Source organism: Rhinichthys klamathensis, unplaced genomic scaffold (assembly GCF_029890125.1).
Source record: "Rhinichthys klamathensis goyatoka isolate OS25496 unplaced genomic scaffold, OSU_Roscu_1.1 h1tg000057l_1, whole genome shotgun sequence".
NCBI lineage: Eukaryota > Metazoa > Chordata > Actinopteri > Cypriniformes > Leuciscidae > Rhinichthys > Rhinichthys klamathensis.
Window position 1 is genome coordinate 421,990 of NW_026606602.1, and position 6,729 is coordinate 428,718.

Sequence of the window (6,729 nt, forward strand, 5' to 3'; positions counted from 1 at the left end):
GACTATGTAAATAGGAAGTCAATGCATAGCATCAGTGGTGGACAGTAACGAAGTAAATGTAATTCGTTACTGTACTTAAGTAGCTTTTTTGCGTATCTGTACTTTACTCAAGTATTTAAATTTTGGGAGACTTTTACTTTAACTCCACTACATTTCAAAGTCAAATATCTTACTTTTTACTCTACTACATTTTCAAAATCAGTCGTTCCTTTTTATTTAGGCCTATGAGTGGAAAACGTAACTCAAACGAGCCACCAATCACAGTACAGCGCGCGCGCGCTTTGTTTTGAACTTGCCTTGGCGGTATCTACTAAGCGCGAACCAGAGCCATTAAATATGAGAGTTGCGAACATAGATGGTTGTGACAGTGATCTCGCCGCCGCGCGGTCACGTTATTCGTGTAGCTCTCAATAGTTCCAAACAAATCGCGTTGACAATGATTTTAAGCGGGACAGAGAGCAGCAGCTATTATTGCAGCAATTATCGGTAAGTATTGACGCATAATGTACATTGCTTACGTTTTTGCCACTAAAATGACGTGCATACAATAGCTTTTTTTTTCTGGGGAGTAGCCTAGCGGAAACACTGCATTAATACGTTTTTGTGTTTAATTTTGGAGGGAAATTGGCTGCTCCCATAACATAGAATTTATATATATATATATATATATATATATATATATACTGTATGTATGTGTGTGTGTGTGTGTGTGTGTGTGTGAAAATATGTGTGTGTGTATGTGTGTATATACACATATATATATATATATATATATATATATATATATTTATTTATTTATTTAATGGCGTTTTGCAGGTTTATGTGAGTGTATCATAACATTAAGATGTTAATAATTATGACCATAGGCGCTGGAGACAAATATATACAGTAAATACTGTAAATGTTTTATACCTTATGGGAACAGTCCCCTTCCCTCCAAAATTAAATACACAAAAAATTAATTAAATTCAAATATACATATATATTTGTATATACAAATACACAGTATATTATATATTTATGTATATATATATGTATATATATATATATATATATATATATATACTGCATATATCAGACTAATTAATGTCATTTCATTAATAGATTGGTGTGCCAAGAGTGACATTAGTCTTCACTTAGACTGAGTTAAGCAAGAGTCTTGTGACAAATGATAATAGGACATTATAGCCATAAAAAAATCAAAGTACTTGGATACATAAGTACATTTGAAGGCAAATACTTTTGTACTTTTACTCAAGTGAATGTTTAAAGGCAGCACTTCTACTTTTACTTGAGTAATATTTTACCTTGAGTATCTTTACTTTTACTCAAGTACATGGTATGTGTACTTCGTCCACCACTGCATAGCATCAATGTGCAGGTGACAATAGATTTTTTGGATGCTAAATGTTTGGGTGTTTAAACCATTAAATCACCCTCATCACTGGTCCCCACTAACTAGGTAATATGTGGCCAAGAGGAACCCCCAGTGAACCCAGTAGACCAAAGAGATGGCAGGGTGGTACAAGACATGATTTGCCAAAATCACTTTAATTAAAACCAGTTAACAGTCAAGTCTTGTTTATTGTTTCTTTATTTCCTGTAACAAAAGACATTTGTATTTATTGCTTTAGATTTCATTCAACAACAAATGACAGATTAATGTTCACATGCTGTTTCCCACCTTAAGCTAGTGCTCCAGCAATTCAATTTCAAGTCTGGCCTTTTTTAGGTTAAGCCTTTTCTCCTCCATTTGAAGCTGTATAAGGTCCATCTCCATGTCACTTTTTCTGATTTGCTTTTAAAGGTGGACCTTATACAGCTTTTTGGCAGGCAACTAGAAAGACTGAAAAAGTCTGTAATACAAACACAGACCAAATATTTAAATGAGGAAGGAGAACTGCAGAACATTTCTTACACTGCTAAGATTCTGTGTGGAGGTAGATGGACCCTCATCTGTATTAAAATCTCCTGCCATATTCTGTAAAATGACAATGACAATTTATTTATTCTCTTGTGTAAAAAAGGGGGAATGCATTCTATGCATCATACCTCTATGGGCCTCCCCACATTTTCTGTTTCTGTCACAGCAGAAGTGGTCTCTTCATCATCATCCTACAGTGAAAATAAGGAAGGATGCTTGGTCTAGCAAACAGAAACCTAAAGACAATAATCACTTACAACTGTGACAGAGTGTGGTGTTGCAGGAGGATCCAATAATTCAATGTGGCCATCAGCAACTGCAAGATAATTAAACCATGATAATCATGCATATTCAATTCTCAATGTATATTCTTAAGCAAATACAACTAATAAAGAAGGACATTAGGAGCATCTAAGTACTAGTAATAAGATTACAGTATACAGCATATGCAGTCAAAGCAGCATGCATACTGCACAAGTGAATCAATGACTGTAAAATGAATTCAAAATGCCTTTTTAAAATGGTGACAGTGTTGATGATTTTATTTATTAAAACACTGACAAAAACAGTGTAAACATCAATAAATCATAAGTATTAATATGGTACACCTACATTTTACTAAGCCACTTGTCTTGGTAGCTGAGTCTGACGAACTGCCCCTGGAATCCCATCGACCACAGGTGGCCCTTTATTAAGGGACAGTGCCAGCTCCTCAGCTCCCTTCTTTCTATTGGCTACATAGAAAACTAAATTACATTTAATACTAAATTAGTATTAAATGTCAGTAACAAGTTTAGTAAGTTTAGAAAATATTACCTTGCTGGAGAATGTTTTTGTGTTTCATTTTGACTTGGCTCACACTTCTTCTGGCTCCAGAAGGATTGACCTGACAAAACGAGAAGCCAACATATAACTAGCCAATTATGTGCATTACTACTGTAATATTAAGAAATGTATGGAGGCCAACAAGTAAATATTTGTCTATTTTTACTACATGCCCCCAAAGAATTTTTGCGTCACAAATTATAAATGGGGTAGGCTATTTTCCCCTTTCATTGTGACTCACAAAGGGAAAATACCCCATTTATAATTTTCTAAACTCAAGCATTTACTCTGTCCATTATTATTTGCCAAGCCAACTTTCTTTTGCTGATGCAGCAGTATTGCTTTTTTATTTATTATTTTTTTTATAATGGGCTTAGGCTATAGTCTTCATAAGCAAGCATTAAAACCTCCAACTCAGTTTCACCGAAGTATCGTATGTAGCTCGCTTTTCTTCTCCCTTGGTTTCCATGGTGACTCCTGAAATCGGCGATCCATTGAAAATGTCTTTATGTACTCGTCGTGCGCGCGCATTAACTCTGGGTTACCAATAGGAGGTTGATTAAACTAACTCAACATAGGTGTTTTGGAACCGACATACCCAGAGTAAGCAAGTTTGGGGTTAACCAACCAAGAGTTCAAGGTTTATCTGACGGTAAGTTAACCTTGCTTTCTGGAATACACCCCAGAAAGGCAGCGTGAAATAAACAAACCAGACCTCAGATTCACATTCGCTTTATCTACCGCCGTAAATGGCAGGCAATACTCCTCTTCATTACATAAGGATCATGTTGTGGTTTTCTGTTTTATACCTTTCTAAACCAACACAGTACAGACTTTGCTGCATCTCATCCATTCTGCTTTTCTCTTCCTGACCTCCATCTGAATTTTGCGCGTCATCAGAATTAGAGTTCTCAACGGGTCGGGTCGGCCCGACAAACCCGACGGGACCCGCGGGTTCGGGCCGAAAATATTTGCAAATGACTCGGGTCGGGTCGGACCTCGGGCTTAATCTTTTGAATTGTACAGTGAAAAAAAAAAGTATTATTCATCGCTGCTGTTCACTGTAAAGAAAGTCTGGCTGCTGCGTGCAACGTGCATCGCGACGCGAGGGCAGACCTGACGCCGCTGCGTGCACGCCTTTAGCCCGGAGAAGAAGATGGAGTTGGTGAAAAATAAAATTGCCACAGGTGAAATCACCGTCGTTTAGGGGTGGCGCCAGATAATTTTTAACGCAGGTGCTGAGGGGGTGCTAGAACATTGACAGGGGGAGCTGCGCAATTATATATATATATATATATATACACACACACTATTATCAGGGCTCGAATTTCGGTGCGGGATTGCGGGTATTGCGCATAATTCTAATCATTCCCGCAGGTCTCCCATTTATAATGCGGGAAATTCCCGCAATCGTAATCCACACAGATTATAAAATCAAATCATTATTTTAACGACTATCTGCCAGACGCAATTTGACATATGGCGCTTTTCCACTGCATGGTACGGTTCGACTCGGCGCGGAACGGTTCGCTTTAGCTCGGTTGCTTTTCCACCGCAGTTAGTACTCCTTCAAAGTGGGTGGGACTGATCTTTTTTTTTTTATGTCCCTACACTGTTTGTAGGTCCGGTGATAGCGGTGTGCGGCTAAGAGCTGAGCTACTTCTTGGAACACTTTTTCATTCCGTTTTGCCCCATCCGCTCCTCGGCAACCAACGAGAGGAACGTCTGCACCTCGTCCACTGACCACGATTCAGCCATTTCTTTTTTAAAGTTTTTATGTCTTTTTTTCCAAGAAAGTAAAAAACAGATGCTACCCCGTTGGCTGTTGTCTACTGGTTATTTAAATCTAGCGGGTTTAGTGTCTCGTGTCACGATTCTGTCTGACCAATCAGTGATCTGCAGTGTTTTTACGTCACATTTTAGTACCGGTACGGTACACTTGGAACCTCAACAGACCAGGTACCATTTAAAGCAAGCCGAAGCGAGCCGTACCGTACCGTACTATGCAGTGGAAAAGCACCACAAGTGAGCCGTACCGAACCGAACCGTACTATGCAGTGGAAAAGCGCCAAAACAGCGTGAGTGTTCAGCGGTGCCGCGTCTTCTATCTCTTCTCTCATAATGTGTTGTGCAAGGCAAGCATCAAGCGCTATACACACTATAATAGCCTATACACACTCGCGTTTAGGAGTCGGGACATGACGGATATTCACTTGCACAATCGGGCCAGCAGTGCATCGTGACTGAAGTATTTTTAAGTCTTACCAGTTTAAACATTCAAGCGATTTTAAACTAATCAGTGCTCGCGCGCTCTCTGAGAGATTCTTTTCTATGCGCAAATTCATAGAAACATGATGCGCACATTTTTCGCGGATTATATTGCGGTCTTCGTGAGTATACTTTAAACATAGTCCGTTTTGTCTTTAATAAGCATAAAACGCATGCCAGTATAATGAACACAGGATCCGTGCACTAGCTCTTAAAGTGACGGCAGCCATATGTGTGTGTCATTAATTTTGTTGTCAAAACAACAAAAGATGGCTTTAAGTTAAAGGAATCAGGATTAATAGCCTATGTATTTAATGTATTCAGGACTAAAGAATAAAGTAATCAAATGGAAAATAACACTGGGTAGTATTTTAGTGACTATTTTGTAGTATTGTAGTTATTTTCCATTTGATAACTTTATTCAGTTTCTGTACTAGTGTTAGACCTATTCAAAAACTTTTCTCTTTATTTGTATCTTTATTCTATTGTATTTATTTGTAATACTTTTTTCAATTTAATTAAACAATTTAAATCAAGCTTCCTTGTGTTGTGTAAATTTACAACCCCATTGTAAAAATGCAATGAGCGCAAACATTTAGGCAAGATAAATGTAATAATTTTGTTTGGAAAAAAAATGCTTTTCCTTTCTCCCCCTCAAAAAAAAAAAAATCCCCCCCATGAGAATCATCTAAGGGGGGATTTCCCCCCCCCCCATTTTCCAAAACGAAATTCAGGCCCTGATTATTTAAATGAGCAAAATTTATGATGAGATGTGCTCCAGTTCACGTGCAATGCAATCGCGCCCGCGCCTCCTATATCATGATCATTATTGTCTGCAATATTTGCTTCTTATTTATTATAGGCAATTGGTTGATGAAAAATTTATTAAAATTAAGATACAATTTATACAAAACGAAATTCACTTTAAAATTATCCAAAAAAACATATTTGATAAAATACATAACCAGCCAGTGTTCAAAACTATCTTATTGCCTTAGCTCGATACAAAACGGAAAGCTTGTAATAATGTTTTTAATTTTAGTGGTACTGGTGGATTTCCGCGGGAGATTCGAGCATGTCTTTGCGTCATTACGTCACATCTGTACACATAAAGAAGGAGTCTCGGCTAGTATAAGCTATATTGCGTGTGAGGATGTTGGAGGTAGAGATTTATAGCCTTTTCTCACAGCACTTGATATAATTAAACTTATCAATTTGATGGCGGATCCAGAAAGGTTCAAACGACGATCATCATCAGTGACAACTAGAGACTCATCCGCTGTAAAATGCAAAAGACTTCGTTCGGACTTCGGAGTGACTACAGAAAAAAAGAGACTGCAACCGGACCCATGCGAAAACAAGGATAATATCGGAAGGACATTACATGTAGTCACGCAATGCTTGCTGACGTTGTTAACATTAACAATTAGAGAACATAGTATAGCTACTTTGCACGGTTTTGCGTGAAATGATAACTTATAAGCAATTGTTAGATTTAATCAGCGCGATTTACTGCAATGTCAGAACCAGAACAAAAGTGAATGTTTCTTACTAGTTCAGATGACATTTCCCGGTGAAAATTCTTATGTTGGTCATACTTCCAAAAAGAATAATCTGTGATTCTGAATGACAATATCCACATCGGCGCGGTGACTGACAGCTGCACACTCTCCTCAAACACTGTGTTCATCCGCGCGGTGCCGTGTCGAGGG

The 6,729-nt window shown here is 38.0% G+C and overlaps 1 long non-coding RNA gene across 1 annotated transcript; it reads right to left on the reverse strand.

Annotated features, from left to right (window-relative positions):
• Nucleotides 1–1,699: 1,699 nt before the first annotated feature.
• LOC130083628 (uncharacterized) lies at nt 1,700–2,212 on the reverse strand. Its single transcript, XR_008806863.1, has 3 exons — nt 2,053–2,212; nt 1,919–1,981; nt 1,700–1,837 (listed from the first exon to the last, which is right to left on the reverse strand). It is a non-coding gene; the product is annotated as an uncharacterized LOC130083628 (long non-coding RNA).
• Between the last annotated feature and the right edge of the window lie 4,517 nt (nt 2,213–6,729).